Source organism: Ambystoma mexicanum, chromosome 13 (assembly GCF_040938575.1).
Source record: "Ambystoma mexicanum isolate Mex_15411 chromosome 13, UKY_AmexF1_1, whole genome shotgun sequence".
NCBI lineage: Eukaryota > Metazoa > Chordata > Amphibia > Caudata > Ambystomatidae > Ambystoma > Ambystoma mexicanum.
In genome coordinates this window covers 357,328,454-357,346,825 of record NC_090938.1, presented here as the reverse complement: position 1 = coordinate 357,346,825, position 18,372 = coordinate 357,328,454, and the positions used below count along the sequence as shown (strand labels likewise).

The 18,372-nt window shown below is 43.4% G+C and overlaps 23 non-coding genes across 23 annotated transcripts; 19 read left to right on the top strand and 4 right to left on the bottom strand.

Annotated features, from left to right (window-relative positions):
• The first annotated feature begins 362 nt into the window (after nucleotides 1-362).
• Nucleotides 363-434, top strand: TRNAT-CGU (transfer RNA threonine (anticodon CGU)). Its single transcript has one exon. It is a non-coding gene; the product is annotated as a tRNA-Thr (tRNA).
• Nucleotides 435-1,922: 1,488 nt separating this feature from the next.
• TRNAI-UAU (transfer RNA isoleucine (anticodon UAU)) lies at nucleotides 1,923-2,017 on the bottom strand. The gene is made up of 2 exons: nucleotides 1,980-2,017; nucleotides 1,923-1,958 (listed from the first exon to the last, which is right to left on the bottom strand). It is a non-coding gene; the product is annotated as a tRNA-Ile (tRNA).
• A 480-nt stretch (nucleotides 2,018-2,497) lies between these two features.
• On the top strand, nucleotides 2,498-2,574 carry TRNAS-GCU (transfer RNA serine (anticodon GCU)). The gene has a single exon. It is a non-coding gene; the product is annotated as a tRNA-Ser (tRNA).
• Nucleotides 2,575-3,039: 465 nt separating this feature from the next.
• On the top strand, nucleotides 3,040-3,111 carry TRNAT-UGU (transfer RNA threonine (anticodon UGU)). Its single transcript has one exon. It is a non-coding gene; the product is annotated as a tRNA-Thr (tRNA).
• Nucleotides 3,112-3,798: 687 nt separating this feature from the next.
• Nucleotides 3,799-3,880, top strand: TRNAS-GCU (transfer RNA serine (anticodon GCU)). Its single transcript has one exon. It is a non-coding gene; the product is annotated as a tRNA-Ser (tRNA).
• A 564-nt stretch (nucleotides 3,881-4,444) lies between these two features.
• Nucleotides 4,445-4,526, top strand: TRNAS-GCU (transfer RNA serine (anticodon GCU)). Its single transcript has one exon. It is a non-coding gene; the product is annotated as a tRNA-Ser (tRNA).
• A 547-nt stretch (nucleotides 4,527-5,073) lies between these two features.
• Nucleotides 5,074-5,145, top strand: TRNAT-CGU (transfer RNA threonine (anticodon CGU)). Its single transcript has one exon. It is a non-coding gene; the product is annotated as a tRNA-Thr (tRNA).
• Nucleotides 5,146-6,633: 1,488 nt separating this feature from the next.
• TRNAI-UAU (transfer RNA isoleucine (anticodon UAU)) lies at nucleotides 6,634-6,728 on the bottom strand. The gene is made up of 2 exons: nucleotides 6,691-6,728; nucleotides 6,634-6,669 (listed from the first exon to the last, which is right to left on the bottom strand). It is a non-coding gene; the product is annotated as a tRNA-Ile (tRNA).
• Nucleotides 6,729-7,208: 480 nt separating this feature from the next.
• Nucleotides 7,209-7,285, top strand: TRNAS-GCU (transfer RNA serine (anticodon GCU)). Its single transcript has one exon. It is a non-coding gene; the product is annotated as a tRNA-Ser (tRNA).
• A 465-nt stretch (nucleotides 7,286-7,750) lies between these two features.
• Nucleotides 7,751-7,822, top strand: TRNAT-UGU (transfer RNA threonine (anticodon UGU)). The gene has a single exon. It is a non-coding gene; the product is annotated as a tRNA-Thr (tRNA).
• Nucleotides 7,823-8,509: 687 nt separating this feature from the next.
• On the top strand, nucleotides 8,510-8,591 carry TRNAS-GCU (transfer RNA serine (anticodon GCU)). Its single transcript has one exon. It is a non-coding gene; the product is annotated as a tRNA-Ser (tRNA).
• Nucleotides 8,592-9,155: 564 nt separating this feature from the next.
• TRNAS-GCU (transfer RNA serine (anticodon GCU)) lies at nucleotides 9,156-9,237 on the top strand. Its single transcript has one exon. It is a non-coding gene; the product is annotated as a tRNA-Ser (tRNA).
• Nucleotides 9,238-9,784: 547 nt separating this feature from the next.
• On the top strand, nucleotides 9,785-9,856 carry TRNAT-CGU (transfer RNA threonine (anticodon CGU)). Its single transcript has one exon. It is a non-coding gene; the product is annotated as a tRNA-Thr (tRNA).
• Nucleotides 9,857-11,344: 1,488 nt separating this feature from the next.
• Nucleotides 11,345-11,439, bottom strand: TRNAI-UAU (transfer RNA isoleucine (anticodon UAU)). The gene is made up of 2 exons: nucleotides 11,402-11,439; nucleotides 11,345-11,380 (listed from the first exon to the last, which is right to left on the bottom strand). It is a non-coding gene; the product is annotated as a tRNA-Ile (tRNA).
• A 480-nt stretch (nucleotides 11,440-11,919) lies between these two features.
• TRNAS-GCU (transfer RNA serine (anticodon GCU)) lies at nucleotides 11,920-11,996 on the top strand. Its single transcript has one exon. It is a non-coding gene; the product is annotated as a tRNA-Ser (tRNA).
• A 315-nt stretch (nucleotides 11,997-12,311) lies between these two features.
• Nucleotides 12,312-12,383, top strand: TRNAT-UGU (transfer RNA threonine (anticodon UGU)). Its single transcript has one exon. It is a non-coding gene; the product is annotated as a tRNA-Thr (tRNA).
• Nucleotides 12,384-13,070: 687 nt separating this feature from the next.
• On the top strand, nucleotides 13,071-13,152 carry TRNAS-GCU (transfer RNA serine (anticodon GCU)). The gene has a single exon. It is a non-coding gene; the product is annotated as a tRNA-Ser (tRNA).
• A 546-nt stretch (nucleotides 13,153-13,698) lies between these two features.
• TRNAT-CGU (transfer RNA threonine (anticodon CGU)) lies at nucleotides 13,699-13,770 on the top strand. Its single transcript has one exon. It is a non-coding gene; the product is annotated as a tRNA-Thr (tRNA).
• A 1,488-nt stretch (nucleotides 13,771-15,258) lies between these two features.
• TRNAI-UAU (transfer RNA isoleucine (anticodon UAU)) lies at nucleotides 15,259-15,353 on the bottom strand. The gene is made up of 2 exons: nucleotides 15,316-15,353; nucleotides 15,259-15,294 (listed from the first exon to the last, which is right to left on the bottom strand). It is a non-coding gene; the product is annotated as a tRNA-Ile (tRNA).
• A 480-nt stretch (nucleotides 15,354-15,833) lies between these two features.
• TRNAS-GCU (transfer RNA serine (anticodon GCU)) lies at nucleotides 15,834-15,910 on the top strand. Its single transcript has one exon. It is a non-coding gene; the product is annotated as a tRNA-Ser (tRNA).
• A 465-nt stretch (nucleotides 15,911-16,375) lies between these two features.
• TRNAT-UGU (transfer RNA threonine (anticodon UGU)) lies at nucleotides 16,376-16,447 on the top strand. The gene has a single exon. It is a non-coding gene; the product is annotated as a tRNA-Thr (tRNA).
• Nucleotides 16,448-17,134: 687 nt separating this feature from the next.
• Nucleotides 17,135-17,216, top strand: TRNAS-GCU (transfer RNA serine (anticodon GCU)). Its single transcript has one exon. It is a non-coding gene; the product is annotated as a tRNA-Ser (tRNA).
• A 547-nt stretch (nucleotides 17,217-17,763) lies between these two features.
• On the top strand, nucleotides 17,764-17,835 carry TRNAT-CGU (transfer RNA threonine (anticodon CGU)). Its single transcript has one exon. It is a non-coding gene; the product is annotated as a tRNA-Thr (tRNA).
• Nucleotides 17,836-18,372: the final 537 nt, after the last annotated feature.

The following is an 18,372-nucleotide window of genomic DNA, read 5'->3' as shown; positions in this document are numbered from 1 at the left end:
ATCAGCGCAGTTAGTAAACTCCCAAGCTTACATCCCAAATTCTTTTTTCTTTTAGTTGTCTGCCTTTTACATGTTCCTTTTGCCATCATTCTGACCTGCTATCTAAACTCATGAACCTGTTCAGCATTGTACTCAATACATACATACCCGTAAAAGTACATACTCAAACGCATACCGACAATGTATCACCAACATAAGCACACACGCTTTCGCAAATCAGATGTATGATGACGTACTGAACACATGCAGAGATATAACAGCCATTTTTACACAACCAGAAATTCATATACCTGGAGATCTACCTAGGTAAAACCCATGGTTTCTTTGCACTTTCTGTTGTTGGCTGTGAGCAAGCAGCAGGTGGCCTTGTAGTTCAGTGGCAGAGCACTGGTCTCGTAAACCAGGGGTCATGAGTTCAAACCTCATCAGGGCCTCGGGCGGATTATTTTCAAAAAGCACGGGGAAGAGAAGCCAGAGTTGCACCATCTACAGAGAACCTTTTATGACGGGATGCATCCTCATAATTGAAGTCTTCCACAGAAGGAGTGAAATAGAGTTCGAGAGGAAGGCCTAATGTTTTCAGGCAAAGACTGACAAAAACCTTGCAATGTCGCATGTAGCTGCTTTGGTGAAAAGACTGTTCAAGTTCACAATGCAACGGAGGGGTGTTCCCCATCTCCATACAATCATCTCTTTGATAATGTAAACGTGCCAGGCGTGTTGAAAGACAAAGACAGACACAACCGCACATACCAGTTGAAGAAAGACAGCCAGCAAACACATTTGTATAGAGGTAAGCAAGCCTCAATTAGAGATGTGAGTCCCTCCGTTTCTGCGGGAGTCCACAAGTTTAATAAAAAATGAACACATATCTTTCATGTTCTAATGATTACCAATCTTTCTGATTAGCTCTGCATAGCTCCAATGGCTATGTGTGTGTGTGTGTGTGTATGTGCCCGTGTGTGTAGGGGAAGGGGTCGGTAGATGTGTTCACGCAGCGCAAGTTGCATACATCGCCAACAGCCATTCTCTCCTGCTCCTGTGCATCCAGTTCGGAAGCGAACCCACCCAATTGTTCTATATGTCTGCTACCCTGACCGCATTCACACATCATTGGCTATTAGTATGCAGCTTGTGGGCGCTGTCAATGGGATATAAGCACCATTCCCCATGTCTGCAATAGCTAGACCAGATTCTGAGGTATGATGAGCAGGGGTCCAGGCACTTCGCCTGACAAACGCCGGGCTTAGCCCTGCCGGGCCTAGCCCTGAGGGGCCTAACTGGGCATGGCCCTGTGTAAGGTAGGGTGAGCAGGGGACCACTTGCAACTAACCTTCGGCACCAATCAGGCATGGAGAGGTCTGTGCAAATGCCCAGCCCTTTAGCAATCTCGATCTGCAAAACCTTCAACTCCTAATTCTCATGGCTCCCAGAAGCCCTAGCCCATATGCAAATGAGGCGAGTTCCTATCAGCATCCTTGTTCTGCTTGATTTTATCAAAGTGACTGCCTGATTAGTGAAAGGGTATTTATTCTCAGAGGTTTGCTTCAAAGGCGATAATGCAGTAAATAGACAACATTATTCTTTGTAAGTTGATATTGTCTCCTGGATCCTACTCCAGTAACCCTTTTTCTACCTTTACAAATGTCTTCCGTAAGTGGTGCTCAGCAGAAAATGGAGTATAATAACAGTTGACATTTTTTATTTTCTGTTCTATTTTCAAAAACCCTCCGTAGCTGTATTTAAAGCGCAAACACCCCATAAATAACTTGCAATGAGTATTCCATGTCTAAAAGGCAGAGGAGCTGTCATACAACATTAACTGACAATCAAGGAAACCTTGAGGTGAACCAAAAAATGTCCAGAACATTTATTGGTTCAATAATTCAGTTTTGAGGTGAATTAGTAAAAAGTTCCAAAGTTGCTCCAGGTGAGGCTTGAACTCACAACCTCGGCATTGCTCACTGCATGTACTGCTGTATAAGTACCGCGCGCTAACCGATTGCGCCACTGGAGCTGCTGTGCTTTGGTTTTCGACATGAAACTACACCCACAAACACACACACAAGTGTACAAAAGCACCCACAAGCTCTGGCATTGTCTTTTTAGCTGACACCAAATTATGGGTGCCTTGTAGTGCCCATATTGTGCCACTGGAGCTTACCTTTTAGCCTGATATACACTTTGCCACTGATGTTCAGCCAATGGTGCAGTCAAATGTCCCTTCTACATTTTTGTCATGCTGCAGGCAGTGCCACTGGAGCCAGCATGATGCTCTTCCTCATATTCAACACGTGTCAATTGAAACACCTCCCAATGTCATCTTGGCGATGCCTATAAACACCCCAGGACTTTGATGAATTTTTCTCAACAGCAAGTGAGGCAGTTTTCCTGCAAACGGCTGGATGTACCTCAACAAGGAACGCATTGTGGTTCTATTTTGAAGATGTTTGTGTTATTACCTGTAAAGACTTGAATGCCTAAAATAATCCCTGTAGACGAGGTGGCCGAGTGGTTAAGGCGATGGACTGCTAATCTACTGTACACGCGTGGTTTCGAATCCCACCTTTGTCGATTTAAACTTTTGAAATCTTTTTTAAACATCTGCATTGCTCTAAGCACCATTGCCATTGGCTTTCAAAGAACATACAGACAAAAGTGAAAATATGCATGTTAGTTGATTAAGAAGGACACAAACAAGGTTGTCGTGTTACTGGCAGGAATGCAATCTGCTGTGCTTGACTACCCTTTGAGCCAGAATCCGGATAGAAATTTAAAAAAGCAAAGGTAATATCCATATTGTCTCTCTGCTGCCATGTACATGTTTTTTTCAACTTTCACGCATCACATCTCCTCATTAGTCACCCTAAAATTGCACGGAATACGCACAAATTAGCTGCTCCTCAAAAAATCGGCCAGAAAAAAACAGGTCAAATCACAATCATATACATACATTCTCACACACCCTTCAAATATGTCTACCCAGTAAACATCATGTTGTGTGCTCGTTGTGTTGCTGTTATGTGTCGTACCCTGAGGGGCTCTGTAGCTCAGTGGCAGAGCACTGGTCTTGTAAACCAGGGGTCGTGAGTTCGATCCTCATCAGGGCCTCCAAATGGTAATTTTCTTGAACATTGTTGAATAGGAACTGATATTGCACATTGTACCTGTGCAACCTTTTACCAATGGATTCGGGCCTATAACAAAGCCACAAGCACAAGGTGTCTGAATAGTCTGTGGGGAAGGTCGGCTTTCTGGACCTAATTTCTTCAAGAAAAAGACCTTGATAATTTTGTGATGACAGATGCAGATGATCACGGTGAAGCCCTTACTCTATTGAACAGTACAGCGGTTCTGGGTTGCACGCCTTTCTCTATTTTCAGGGACGTTGATGTGGCAAAATTTAATTGGAAAAGGGTTATTGCCATCACTCACTATTTAAATTCAATGACATCACAGGAAGCAGCAGCATCTGAACTTTGATCTTGGCTGGAAACGTTGAATGATGCCAAACACTGGGAAACTGGAGCTTGCGTTATGCTGGTTTTACTACTAATGGTGTGCCATACGGAAGCTCAAGCACCTTCCTCTGGATTAGTGTTGTGAACCCTCCAGGAGCTCTTGTTATATTTTTCTGAACTTCAACTTGATGTGTTTATCTATCAATGGCCGGGTAAGGAAGAACGAGTCAACGATCTTGTTTCTATTATGACAAACATGATCTATTTTTCACTGACTTTGCACCACCATTGTTTTATCTCTTCTTTAAGCATGGGACTCGAGCACCGTTCCCAAACAGACGAGGTGGCCGAGTGGTTAAGGCGATGGACTGCTAATCCATTGTGCTCTGCACGCGTGGGTTCGAATCCCACCTTCGTCGTATTTTTTCTTTATAGTCTGCATTTAAACATAGACCATAGAAAAAGACCTTGATAATCTTGTGATGACAGATGCAGATGATCACGGTGAAGCCCTTACTCTATTGAACAGTACAGCGGTTCTGGGTTGCACGCCTTTCTCTATTTTCAGGGACGTTGATGTGGCAAAATTTAATTGGAAAAGGGTTATTGCCATCACTCAATATTTAAATTCAATGACATCACAGGAAGCAGCAGCATCTGAACTTTGATCTTGGCTGGAAACGTTGAATGATGCCAAACACTGGGAAACTGGAGCTTGCGTTATGCTGGTTTTACTACTAATGGTGTGCCATACGGAAGCTCAAGCACCTTCCTCTGGATTAGTGTTGTGAACCCTCCAGGAGCTCTTGTTATATTTTTCTGAACTTCAACTTGATGTGTTTATCTATCAATGGCCGGGTAAGGAAGAACGAGTCAACGATCTTGTTTCTATTATGACAAACATGATCTATTTTTCACTGACTTTGCACCACCATTGTTTTATCTCTTCTTTAAGCATGGGACTCGAGCACTGTTCCCAAACAGACGAGGTGGCCGAGTGGTTAAGGCGATGGACTGCTAATCCATTGTGCTCTGCACGCGTGGGTTCGAATCCCACCTTCGTCGTATTTTTTCTTTATAGTCTGCATTTAAACATAGACCAAAGTCTTTCAACCTCCCTGTGAAAGACAGGAATGAGTACAGATATGGAAATAGAGATGTAAAAATAAGTTCATTGGTGCAGGCGGAGAATGAAATTAGTCAAAGACTTTCCTTGTAGGTTTCCATTCTTTACTATTATAGGAGCCAAAATCAGCGCAGTTAGTAAACTCCCAAGCTTACATCCCAAATTCTTTTTTCTTTTAGTTGTCTGCCTTTTACATGTTCCTTTTGCCATCATTCTGACCTGCTATCTAAACTCATGAACCTGTTCAGCATTGTACTCAATACATACATACCCGTAAAAGTACATACTCAAACGCATACCGACAATGTATCACCAACATAAGCACACACGCTTTCGCAAATCAGATGTATGATGACGTACTGAACACATGCAGAGATATAACAGCCATTTTTACACAACCAGAAATTCATATACCTGGAGATCTACCTAGGTAAAACCCATGGTTTCTTTGCACTTTCTGTTGTTGGCTGTGAGCAAGCAGCAGGTGGCCTTGTAGCTCAGTGGCAGAGCACTGGTCTCGTAAACCAGGGGTCATGAGTTCAAACCTCATCAGGGCCTCGGGCGGATTATTTTCAAAAAGCACGGGGAAGAGAAGCCAGAGTTGCACCATCTACAGAGAACCTTTTATGACGGGATGCATCCTCATAATTGAAGTCTTCCACAGAAGGAGTGAAATAGAGTTCGAGAGGAAGGCCTAATGTTTTCAGGCAAAGACTGACAAAAACCTTGCAATGTCGCATGTAGCTGCTTTGGTGAAAAGACTGTTCAAGTTCACAATGCAACGGAGGGGTGTTCCCCATCTCCATACAATCATCTCTTTGATAATGTAAACGTGCCAGGCGTGTTGAAAGACAAAGACAGACACAACCGCACATACCAGTTGAAGAAAGACAGCCAGCAAACACATTTGTATAGAGGTAAGCAAGCCTCAATTAGAGATGTGAGTCCCTCCGTTTCTGCGGGAGTCCACAAGTTTAATAAAAAATGAACACATATCTTTCATGTTCTAATGATTACCAATCTTTCTGATTAGCTCTGCATAGCTCCAATGGCTATGTGTGTGTGTGTGTGTGTATGTGCCCGTGTGTGTAGGGGAAGGGGTCGGTAGATGTGTTCACGCAGCGCAAGTTGCATACATCGCCAACAGCCATTCTCTCCTGCTCCTGTGCATCCAGTTCGGAAGCGAACCCACCCAATTGTTCTATATGTCTGCTACCCTGACCGCATTCACACATCATTGGCTATTAGTATGCAGCTTGTGGGCGCTGTCAATGGGATATAAGCACCATTCCCCATGTCTGCAATAGCTAGACCAGATTCTGAGGTATGATGAGCAGGGGTCCAGGCACTTCGCCTGACAAACGCCGGGCTTAGCCCTGCCGGGCCTAGCCCTGAGGGGCCTAACTGGGCATGGCCCTGTGTAAGGTAGGGTGAGCAGGGGACCACTTGCAACTAACCTTCGGCACCAATCAGGCATGGAGAGGTCTGTGCAAATGCCCAGCCCTTTAGCAATCTCGATCTGCAAAACCTTCAACTCCTAATTCTCATGGCTCCCAGAAGCCCTAGCCCATATGCAAATGAGGCGAGTTCCTATCAGCATCCTTGTTCTGCTTGATTTTATCAAAGTGACTGCCTGATTAGTGAAAGGGTATTTATTCTCAGAGGTTTGCTTCAAAGGCGATAATGCAGTAAATAGACAACATTATTCTTTGTAAGTTGATATTGTCTCCTGGATCCTACTCCAGTAACCCTTTTTCTACCTTTACAAATGTCTTCCGTAAGTGGTGCTCAGCAGAAAATGGAGTATAATAACAGTTGACATTTTTTATTTTCTGTTCTATTTTCAAAAACCCTCCGTAGCTGTATTTAAAGCGCAAACACCCCATAAATAACTTGCAATGAGTATTCCATGTCTAAAAGGCAGAGGAGCTGTCATACAACATTAACTGACAATCAAGGAAACCTTGAGGTGAACCAAAAAATGTCCAGAACATTTATTGGTTCAATAATTCAGTTTTGAGGTGAATTAGTAAAAAGTTCCAAAGTTGCTCCAGGTGAGGCTTGAACTCACAACCTCGGCATTGCTCACTGCATGTACTGCTGTATAAGTACCGCGCGCTAACCGATTGCGCCACTGGAGCTGCTGTGCTTTGGTTTTCGACATGAAACTACACCCACAAACACACACACAAGTGTACAAAAGCACCCACAAGCTCTGGCATTGTCTTTTTAGCTGACACCAAATTATGGGTGCCTTGTAGTGCCCATATTGTGCCACTGGAGCTTACCTTTTAGCCTGATATACACTTTGCCACTGATGTTCAGCCAATGGTGCAGTCAAATGTCCCTTCTACATTTTTGTCATGCTGCAGGCAGTGCCACTGGAGCCAGCATGATGCTCTTCCTCATATTCAACACGTGTCAATTGAAACACCTCCCAATGTCATCTTGGCGATGCCTATAAACACCCCAGGACTTTGATGAATTTTTCTCAACAGCAAGTGAGGCAGTTTTCCTGCAAACGGCTGGATGTACCTCAACAAGGAACGCATTGTGGTTCTATTTTGAAGATGTTTGTGTTATTACCTGTAAAGACTTGAATGCCTAAAATAATCCCTGTAGACGAGGTGGCCGAGTGGTTAAGGCGATGGACTGCTAATCTACTGTACACGCGTGGTTTCGAATCCCACCTTTGTCGATTTAAACTTTTGAAATCTTTTTTAAACATCTGCATTGCTCTAAGCACCATTGCCATTGGCTTTCAAAGAACATACAGACAAAAGTGAAAATATGCATGTTAGTTGATTAAGAAGGACACAAACAAGGTTGTCGTGTTACTGGCAGGAATGCAATCTGCTGTGCTTGACTACCCTTTGAGCCAGAATCCGGATAGAAATTTAAAAAAGCAAAGGTAATATCCATATTGTCTCTCTGCTGCCATGTACATGTTTTTTTCAACTTTCACGCATCACATCTCCTCATTAGTCACCCTAAAATTGCACGGAATACGCACAAATTAGCTGCTCCTCAAAAAATCGGCCAGAAAAAAACAGGTCAAATCACAATCATATACATACATTCTCACACACCCTTCAAATATGTCTACCCAGTAAACATCATGTTGTGTGCTCGTTGTGTTGCTGTTATGTGTCGTACCCTGAGGGGCTCTGTAGCTCAGTGGCAGAGCACTGGTCTTGTAAACCAGGGGTCGTGAGTTCGATCCTCATCAGGGCCTCCAAATGGTAATTTTCTTGAACATTGTTGAATAGGAACTGATATTGCACATTGTACCTGTGCAACCTTTTACCAATGGATTCGGGCCTATAACAAAGCCACAAGCACAAGGTGTCTGAATAGTCTGTGGGGAAGGTCGGCTTTCTGGACCTAATTTCTTCAAGAAAAAGACCTTGATAATTTTGTGATGACAGATGCAGATGATCACGGTGAAGCCCTTACTCTATTGAACAGTACAGCGGTTCTGGGTTGCACGCCTTTCTCTATTTTCAGGGACGTTGATGTGGCAAAATTTAATTGGAAAAGGGTTATTGCCATCACTCACTATTTAAATTCAATGACATCACAGGAAGCAGCAGCATCTGAACTTTGATCTTGGCTGGAAACGTTGAATGATGCCAAACACTGGGAAACTGGAGCTTGCGTTATGCTGGTTTTACTACTAATGGTGTGCCATACGGAAGCTCAAGCACCTTCCTCTGGATTAGTGTTGTGAACCCTCCAGGAGCTCTTGTTATATTTTTCTGAACTTCAACTTGATGTGTTTATCTATCAATGGCCGGGTAAGGAAGAACGAGTCAACGATCTTGTTTCTATTATGACAAACATGATCTATTTTTCACTGACTTTGCACCACCATTGTTTTATCTCTTCTTTAAGCATGGGACTCGAGCACCGTTCCCAAACAGACGAGGTGGCCGAGTGGTTAAGGCGATGGACTGCTAATCCATTGTGCTCTGCACGCGTGGGTTCGAATCCCACCTTCGTCGTATTTTTTCTTTATAGTCTGCATTTAAACATAGACCATAGAAAAAGACCTTGATAATCTTGTGATGACAGATGCAGATGATCACGGTGAAGCCCTTACTCTATTGAACAGTACAGCGGTTCTGGGTTGCACGCCTTTCTCTATTTTCAGGGACGTTGATGTGGCAAAATTTAATTGGAAAAGGGTTATTGCCATCACTCAATATTTAAATTCAATGACATCACAGGAAGCAGCAGCATCTGAACTTTGATCTTGGCTGGAAACGTTGAATGATGCCAAACACTGGGAAACTGGAGCTTGCGTTATGCTGGTTTTACTACTAATGGTGTGCCATACGGAAGCTCAAGCACCTTCCTCTGGATTAGTGTTGTGAACCCTCCAGGAGCTCTTGTTATATTTTTCTGAACTTCAACTTGATGTGTTTATCTATCAATGGCCGGGTAAGGAAGAACGAGTCAACGATCTTGTTTCTATTATGACAAACATGATCTATTTTTCACTGACTTTGCACCACCATTGTTTTATCTCTTCTTTAAGCATGGGACTCGAGCACTGTTCCCAAACAGACGAGGTGGCCGAGTGGTTAAGGCGATGGACTGCTAATCCATTGTGCTCTGCACGCGTGGGTTCGAATCCCACCTTCGTCGTATTTTTTCTTTATAGTCTGCATTTAAACATAGACCAAAGTCTTTCAACCTCCCTGTGAAAGACAGGAATGAGTACAGATATGGAAATAGAGATGTAAAAATAAGTTCATTGGTGCAGGCGGAGAATGAAATTAGTCAAAGACTTTCCTCGTAGGTTTCCATTCTTTACTATTATAGGAGCCAAAATCAGCGCAGTTAGTAAACTCCCAAGCTTACATCCCAAATTCTTTTTTCTTTTAGTTGTCTGCCTTTTACATGTTCCTTTTGCCATCATTCTGACCTGCTATCTAAACTCATGAACCTGTTCAGCATTGTACTCAATACATACATACCCGTAAAAGTACATACTCAAACGCATACCGACAATGTATCACCAACATAAGCACACACGCTTTCGCAAATCAGATGTATGATGACGTACTGAACACATGCAGAGATATAACAGCCATTTTTACACAACCAGAAATTCATATACCTGGAGATCTACCTAGGTAAAACCCATGGTTTCTTTGCACTTTCTGTTGTTGGCTGTGAGCAAGCAGCAGGTGGCCTTGTAGCTCAGTGGCAGAGCACTGGTCTCGTAAACCAGGGGTCATGAGTTCAAACCTCATCAGGGCCTCGGGCGGATTATTTTCAAAAAGCACGGGGAAGAGAAGCCAGAGTTGCACCATCTACAGAGAACCTTTTATGACGGGATGCATCCTCATAATTGAAGTCTTCCACAGAAGGAGTGAAATAGAGTTCGAGAGGAAGGCCTAATGTTTTCAGGCAAAGACTGACAAAAACCTTGCAATGTCGCATGTAGCTGCTTTGGTGAAAAGACTGTTCAAGTTCACAATGCAACGGAGGGGTGTTCCCCATCTCCATACAATCATCTCTTTGATAATGTAAACGTGCCAGGCGTGTTGAAAGACAAAGACAGACACAACCGCACATACCAGTTGAAGAAAGACAGCCAGCAAACACATTTGTATAGAGGTAAGCAAGCCTCAATTAGAGATGTGAGTCCCTCCGTTTCTGCGGGAGTCCACAAGTTTAATAAAAAATGAACACATATCTTTCATGTTCTAATGATTACCAATCTTTCTGATTAGCTCTGCATAGCTCCAATGGCTATGTGTGTGTGTGTGTGTGTATGTGCCCGTGTGTGTAGGGGAAGGGTTCGGTAGATGTGTTCACGCAGAGCAAGTTGCATACATCGCCAACAGCCATTCTCTCCTGCTCCTGTGCATCCAGTTCGGAAGCGAACCCACCCAATTGTTCTATATGTCTGCTACCCTGACCGCATTCACACATCATTGGCTATTAGTATGCAGCTTGTGGGCGCTGTCAATGGGATATAAGCACCATTCCCCATGTCTGCAATAGCTAGACCAGATTCTGAGGTATGATGAGCAGGGGTCCAGGCACTTCGCCTGACAAACGCCGGGCTTAGCCCTGCCGGGCCTAGCCCTGAGGGGCCTAACTGGGCATGGCCCTGTGTAAGGTAGGGTGAGCAGGGGACCACTTGCAACTAACCTTCGGCACCAATCAGGCATGGAGAGGTCTGTGCAAATGCCCAGCCCTTTAGCAATCTCGATCTGCAAAACCTTCAACTCCTAATTCTCATGGCTCCCAGAAGCCCTAGCCCATATGCAAATGAGGCGAGTTCCTATCAGCATCCTTGTTCTGCTTGATTTTATCAAAGTGACTGCCTGATTAGTGAAAGGGTATTTATTCTCAGAGGTTTGCTTCAAAGGCGATAATGCAGTAAATAGACAACATTATTCTTTGTAAGTTGATATTGTCTCCTGGATCCTACTCCAGTAACCCTTTTTCTACCTTTACAAATGTCTTCCGTAAGTGGTGCTCAGCAGAAAATGGAGTATAATAACAGTTGACATTTTTTATTTTCTGTTCTATTTTCAAAAACCCTCCGTAGCTGTATTTAAAGCGCAAACACCCCATAAATAACTTGCAATGAGTATTCCATGTCTAAAAGGCAGAGGAGCTGTCATACAACATTAACTGACAATCAAGGAAACCTTGAGGTGAACCAAAAAATGTCCAGAACATTTATTGGTTCAATAATTCAGTTTTGAGGTGAATTAGTAAAAAGTTCCAAAGTTGCTCCAGGTGAGGCTTGAACTCACAACCTCGGCATTGCTCACTGCATGTACTGCTGTATAAGTACCGCGCGCTAACCGATTGCGCCACTGGAGCTGCTGTGCTTTGGTTTTCGACATGAAACTACACCCACAAACACACACACAAGTGTACAAAAGCACCCACAAGCTCTGGCATTGTCTTTTTAGCTGACACCAAATTATGGGTGCCTTGTAGTGCCCATATTGTGCCACTGGAGCTTACCTTTTAGCCTGATATACACTTTGCCACTGATGTTCAGCCAATGGTGCAGTCAAATGTCCCTTCTACATTTTTGTCATGCTGCAGGCAGTGCCACTGGAGCCAGCATGATGCTCTTCCTCATATTCAACACGTGTCAATTGAAACACCTCCCAATGTCATCTTGGCGATGCCTATAAACACCCCAGGACTTTGATGAATTTTTCTCAACAGCAAGTGAGGCAGTTTTCCTGCAAACGGCTGGATGTACCTCAACAAGGAACGCATTGTGGTTCTATTTTGAAGATGTTTGTGTTATTACCTGTAAAGACTTGAATGCCTAAAATAATCCCTGTAGACGAGGTGGCCGAGTGGTTAAGGCGATGGACTGCTAATCTACTGTACACGCGTGGTTTCGAATCCCACCTTTGTCGATTTAAACTTTTGAAATCTTTTTTAAACATCTGCATTGCTCTAAGCACCATTGCCATTGGCTTTCAAAGAACATACAGACAAAAGTGAAAATATGCATGTTAGTTGATTAAGAAGGACACAAACAAGGTTGTCGTGTTACTGGCAGGAATGCAATCTGCTGTGCTTGACTACCCTTTGAGCCAGAATCCGGCCAGAAAAAAACAGGTCAAATCACAATCATATACATACATTCTCACACACCCTTCAAATATGTCTACCCAGTAAACATCATGTTGTGTGCTCGTTGTGTTGCTGTTATGCGTCGTAACCAGAGGGGCTCTGTAGCTCAGTGGCAGAGCACTGGTCTTGTAAACCAGGGGTCGTGAGTTCGATCCTCATCAGGGCCTCCAAATGGTAATTTTCTTGAACATTGTTGAATAGGAACTGATATTGCACATTGTACCTGTGCAACCTTTTACCAATGGATTCGGGCCTATAACAAAGCCACAAGCACAAGGTGTCTGAATAGTCTGTGGGGAAGGTCGGCTTTCTGGACCTAATTTCTTCAAGAAAAAGACCTTGATAATTTTGTGATGACAGATGCAGATGATCACGGTGAAGCCCTTACTCTATTGAACAGTACAGCGGTTCTGGGTTGCACGCCTTTCTCTATTTTCAGGGACGTTGATGTGGCAAAATTTAATTGGAAAAGGGTTATTGCCATCACTCACTATTTAAATTCAATGACATCACAGGAAGCAGCAGCATCTGAACTTTGATCTTGGCTGGAAACGTTGAATGATGCCAAACACTGGGAAACTGGAGCTTGCGTTATGCTGGTTTTACTACTAATGGTGTGCCATACGGAAGCTCAAGCACCTTCCTCTGGATTAGTGTTGTGAACCCTCCAGGAGCTCTTGTTATATTTTTCTGAACTTCAACTTGATGTGTTTATCTATCAATGGCCGGGTAAGGAAGAACGAGTCAACGATCTTGTTTCTATTATGACAAACATGATCTATTTTTCACTGACTTTGCACCACCATTGTTTTATCTCTTCTTTAAGCATGGGACTCGAGCACCGTTCCCAAACAGACGAGGTGGCCGAGTGGTTAAGGCGATGGACTGCTAATCCATTGTGCTCTGCACGCGTGGGTTCGAATCCCACCTTCGTCGTATTTTTTCTTTATAGTCTGCATTTAAACATAGACCAAAGTCTTTCAACCTCCCTGTGAAAGACAGGAATGAGTACAGATATGGAAATAGAGATGTAAAAATAAGTTCATTGGTGCAGGCGGAGAATGAAATTAGTCAAAGACTTTCCTCGTAGGTTTCCATTCTTTACTATTATAGGAGCCAAAATCAGCGCAGTTAGTAAACTCCCAAGCTTACATCCCAAATTCTTTTTTCTTTTAGTTGTCTGCCTTTTACATGTTCCTTTTGCCATCATTCTGACCTGCTATCTAAACTCATGAACCTGTTCAGCATTGTACTCAATACATACATACCCGTAAAAGTACATACTCAAATGCATACCGACAATGTATCACCAACATAAGCACACACGCTTTCGCAAATCAGATGTATGATGACGTACTGAACACATGCAGAGATATACAGCCATTTTTACACAACCAGAAATTCATATACCTGGAGATCTACCTAGGTAAAACCCATGGTTTCTTTGCACTTTCTGTTGTTGGCTGTGAGCAAGCAGCAGGTGGCCTTGTAGCTCAGTGGCAGAGCACTGGTCTCGTAAACCAGGGGTCATGAGTTCAAACCTCATCAGGGCCTCGGGCGGATTATTTTCAAAAAGCACGGGGAAGAGAAGCCAGAGTTGCACCATCTACAGAGAACCTTTTATGACGGGATGCATCCTCATAATTGAAGTCTTCCACAGAAGGAGTGAAATAGAGTTCGAGAGGAAGGCCTAATGTTTTCAGGCAAAGACTGACAAAAACCTTGCAATGTCGCATGTAGCTGCTTTGGTGAAAAGACTGTTCAAGTTCACAATGCAACGGAGGGGTGTTCCCCATCTCCATACAATCATCTCTTTGATAATGTAAACGTGCCAGGCGTGTTGAAAGACAAAGACAGACACAACCGCACATACCAGTTGAAGAAAGACAGCCAGCAAACACATTTGTATAGAGGTAAGCAAGCCTCAATTAGAGATGTGAGTCCCTCCGTTTCTGCGGGAGTCCACAAGTTTAATAAAAAATGAACACATATCTTTCATGTTCTAATGATTACCAATCTTTCTGATTAGCTCTGCATAGCTCCAATGGCTATGTGTGTGTGTGTGTGTGTATGTGCCCGTGTGTGTAGGGGAAGGGGTCGGTAGATGTGTCCACGCAGAGCAAGTTGCATACATCGCCAACAGCCATTCTCTCCTGTTCCTGTGCATCCAGTTCGGAAGCGAACCCACCCAATTGTTCTATATGTCTGCTACCCTGACCGCATTCACACATCATTGGCTATTAGTATGCAGCTTGTGGGCGCTGTCAATGGGATATAAGCACCATTCCCCATGTCTGCAATAGCTAGACCAGATTCTGAGGTATGATGAGCAGGGGTCCAGGCACTTCGCCTGACGAACGCCGGGCTTAGCCCTGCCGGGCCTAGCCCTGAGGGGCCTAACTGGGCATGGCCCTGTGTAAGGTAGGGTGAGCAGGGGACCACTTGCAACTAACCTTCGGCACCAATCAGGCATGGAGAGGTCTGTGCAAATGCCCAGCCCTTTAGCAATCTCGATCTGCAAAACCTTCAACTCCTAATTCTCATGGCTCCCAGAAGCCCTAGCCCATATGCAAATGAGGCGAGTTCCTATCAGCATCCTTGTTCTGCTTGATTTTATCAAAGTGACTGCCTGATTAGTGAAAGGGTATTTATTCTCAGAGGTTTGCTTCAAAGGCGATAATGCAGTAAATAGACAACATTATTCTTTGTAAGTTGATATTGTCTCCTGGATCCTACTCCAGTAACCCTTTTTCTACCTTTACAAATGTCTTCCGTAAGTGGTGCTCAGCAGAAAATGGAGTATAATAACAGTTGACATTTTTTATTTTCTGTTCTATTTTCAAAAACCCTCCGTAGCTGTATTTAAAGCGCAAACACCCCATAAATAACTTGCAATGAGTATTCCATGTCTAAAAGGCAGAGGAGCTGTCATACAACATTAACTGACAATCAAGGAAACCTTGAGGTGAACCAAAAAATGTCCAGAACATTTATTGGTTCAATAATTCAGTTTTGAGGTGAATTAGTAAAAAGTTCCAAAGTTGCTCCAGGTGAGGCTTGAACTCACAACCTCGGCATTGCTCACTGCATGTACTGCTGTATAAGTACCGCGCGCTAACCGATTGCGCCACTGGAGCTGCTGTGGTTTGGTTTTCGACATGAAACTACACCCACAAACACACACACAAGTGTACAAAAGCACCCACAAGCTCTGGCATTGTCTTTTTAGCTGACACCAAATTATGGGTGCCTTGTAGTGCCCATATTGTGCCACTGGAGCTTACCTTTTAGCCTGATATACACTTTGCCACTGATGTTCAGCCAATGGTGCAGTCAAATGTCCCTTCTACATTTTTGTCATGCTGCAGGCAGTGCCACTGGAGCCAGCATGATGCTCTTCCTCATATTCAACACGTGTCAATTGAAACACCTCCCAATGTCATCTTGGCGATGCCTATAAACACCCCAGGACTTTGATGAATTTTTCTCAACAGCAAGTGAGGCAGTTTTCCTGCAAACGGCTGGATGTACCTCAACAAGGAACGCATTGTGGTTCTATTTTGAAGATGTTTGTGTTATTACCTGTAAAGACTTGAATGCCTAACATAATCCCTGTAGACGAGGTGGCCGAGTGGTTAAGGCGATGGACTGCTAATCTACTGTACACGCGTGGTTTCGAATCCCACCTTTGTCGATTTTAACTTTTGAAATCTTTTTTAAACATCTGCATTGCTCTAAGCACCATTGCCATTGGCTTTCAAAGAACATACAGACAAAAGTGAAAATATGCATGTTAGTTGATTAAGAAGGACACAAACAAGGTTGTCGTGTTACTGGCAGGAATGCAATCTGCTGTGCTTGACTACCCTTTGAGCCAGAATCCGGATAGAAATTTAAAAAAGCAAAGGTAATATCCATATTGTCTCTCTGCTGCCATGTACATGTTTTTTTCAACTTTCACGCATCACATCTCCTCATTAGTCACCCTAAAATTGCACGGAATACGCACAAATTAGCTGCTCCTCAAAAAATCGGCCAGAAAAAAACAGGTCAAATCACAATCATATACATACATTCTCACACACCCTTCAAATATGTCTACCCAGTAAACATCATGTTGTGTGCTCGTTGTGTTGCTGTTATGCGTCATAACCTGAGGGGCTCTGTAGCTCAGTGGCAGAGCACTGGTCTTGTAAACCAGGGGTCGTGAGTTCGATCCTCATCAGGGCCTCCAAATGGTAATTTTCTTGAACATTGTTGAATAGGAACTGATATTGCACATTGTACCTGTGCAACCTTTTACCAATGGATTCGGGCCTATAACAAAGCCACAAGCGCAAGGTGTCTGAATAGTCTGTGGGGAAGGTCGGCTTTCTGGACCTAATTTCTTCAAGAAAAAGACCTTGATAATCTTGTGATGACAGATGCAGATGATCACGGTGAAGCCCTTACTCTATTGAACAGTACAGCGGTTCTGGGTTGCACGCCTTTCTCTATTTTCAGGGACGTTGATGTGGCAAAATTTAATTGGAAAAGGGTTATTGCCATCACTCACTATTTAAATTCAATGACATCACAGGAAGCAGCAGCATCTGAACTTTGATCTTGGCTGGAAACGTTGAATGATGCCAAACACTGGGAAACTGGAGCTTGCGTTATGCTGGTTTTACTACTAATGGTGTGCCATACGGAAGCTCAAGCACCTTCCTCTGGATTAGTGTTGTGAACCCTCCAGGAGCTCTTGTTATATTTTTCTGAACTTCAACTTGATGTGTTTATCTATCAATGGCCGGGTAAGGAAGAACGAGTCAACGATCTTGTTTCTATTATGACAAACATGATCTATTTTTCACTGACTTTGCACCACCATTGTTTTATCTCTTCTTTAAGCATGGGACTCGAGCACCGTTCCCAAACAGACGAGGTGGCCGAGTGGTTAAGGCGATGGACTGCTAATCCATTGTGCTCTGCACGCGTGGGTTCGAATCCCACCTTCGTCGTATTTTTTCTTTATAGTCTGCATTTAAACATAGACCAAAGTCTTTCAACCTCCCTGTGAAAGACAGGAATGAGTACAGATATGGAAATAGAGATGTAAAAATAAGTTCATTGGTGCAGGCGGAGAATGAAATTAGTCAAAGACTTTCCTCGTAGGTTTCCATTCTTTACTATTATAGGAGCCAAAATCAGCGCAGTTAGTAAACTCCCAAGCTTACATCCCAAATTCTTTTTTCTTTTAGTTGTCTGCCTTTTACATGTTCCTTTTGCCATCATTCTGACCTGCTATCTAAACTCATGAACCTGTTCAGCATTGTACTCAATACATACATACCCGTAAAAGTACATACTCAAACGCATACCGACAATGTATCACCAACATAAGCACACACGCTTTCGCAAATCAGATGTATGATGACGTACTGAACACATGCAGAGATATAACAGCCATTTTTACACAACCAGAAATTCATATACCTGGAGATCTACCTAGGTAAAACCCATGGTTTCTTTGCACTTTCTGTTGTTGGCTGTGAGCAAGCAGCAGGTGGCCTTGTAGCTCAGTGGCAGAGCACTGGTCTCGTAAACCAGGGGTCATGAGTTCAAACCTCATCAGGGCCTCGGGCGGATTATTTTCAAAAAGCACGGGGAAGAGAAGCCAGAGTTGCACCATCTACAGAGAACCTTTTATGACGGGATGCATCCTCATAATTGAAGTCTTCCACAGAAGGAGTGAAATAGAGTTCGAGAGGAAGGCCTAATGTTTTCAGGCAAAGACTGACAAAAACCTTGCAATGTCGCATGTAGCTGCTTTGGTGAAAAGACTGTTCAAGTTCACAATGCAACGGAGGGGTGTTCCCCATCTCCATACAATCATCTCTTTGATAATGTAAACGTGCCAGGCGTGTTGAAAGACAAAGACAGACACAACCGCACATACCAGTTGAAGAAAGACAGCCAGCAAACACATTTGTATAGAGGTAAGCAAGCCTCAATTAGAGATGTGAGTCCCTCCGTTTCTGCGGGAGTCCACAAGTTTAATAAAAAATGAACACATATCTTTCATGTTCTAATGATTACCAATCTTTCTGATTAGCTCTGCATAGCTCCAATGGCTATGTGTGTGTGTGTGTGTGTATGTGCCCGTGTGTGTAGGGG